Raw genomic sequence first — 1,199 nt, forward strand, 5'->3', positions numbered from 1 at the left:
GCCAATGGCTGATCATATGACCAACATTCCCATTTCCAAGCCATAGCCACATCATGACACCAAATATATACATACAAACCACAATTAGTCTAAGTTCATGCTTCCCTTTTCGAGCCATTTTCGCATGGCCGTACATACTTACATTACAACATATTTAACAAACAAGGGTAGTCCTATACATGCCATCTCAAGTTCAACCAAAAATTTATACCAAAATGGAGGCTTGATAGTGTGGATGACTTCGACTTCAACGATCCCAAATCCGATTGCTTCGAGCGAAATCTAGAAACTGAGGGCCAAAGCAACTGGGTAAGCATTTTTATGCTTAGTAAGTCTCAAGGAATATAATCAACTCTAATTACAGCAATACATTCACATAACCAAATGCATCATTTCATTAATACACATTCTTACTTCACACTTCATCATTATATAATTTCACAAAGTATCAATCAATTCAATAACTGAAATTCATTAGTCGATTGAGCGAATGTTGCTCAAACATGTCGACTTTCCAATGCACATATAAACGTACCTCATTCTTTGGGCTTTTTGAGTGTACTCATTGAATTTATTACAGCAGCCAACACTCACCTCCAGCCCAAGATTCTTCGGAACATAACCGGATATAACCATGTGCACAAATGCCTTCGGGTCTTAGCCCGGATAGAATGTCTCGCACGAATGCCTTCGGTCTTAGCCGGATGTAGCCACTAGCACAATTGCCTTCGGTCTTAACCGGATAAAATTTCCAGCATAATTGTCTTGAGATTTAGCCGGATATCATTCAATTTCCCATGAACACATACATCAATTATCATTGGACATACATAATTCATTTTCGTTACTAAGGCTCAAACGCAATTATAGTCACAAGCATATTCGCCTTGGGACTTAGCCCGGTAGAATTCAAATACTCATGCATACATAATCAATAATCAATACACATCCATACTTTATTTCACATAATTCAAGTAGGGTCACTTCTTGAGGACTTACCTCGGATGTTGTCGAACGGCTTTTTTCGGCTATTCGATCACTTTCTCCTTCCCCTTGTCCAATTGTGGCCCTCTAAGCTCTTGAGCTAATTCAAACAAATTCAATTTATTAAACCTCATTGTGCTAGCTTTTGGCCGAATATGACAAGGAGTTTAAATGGTCATATGGCCACCCTTTAGCTTGAATACACAATGGTCATG

Source organism: Gossypium arboreum, chromosome 8 (genome assembly GCF_025698485.1).
Source record: "Gossypium arboreum isolate Shixiya-1 chromosome 8, ASM2569848v2, whole genome shotgun sequence".
In the NCBI taxonomy this organism is placed as follows: domain Eukaryota; kingdom Viridiplantae; phylum Streptophyta; class Magnoliopsida; order Malvales; family Malvaceae; genus Gossypium; species Gossypium arboreum.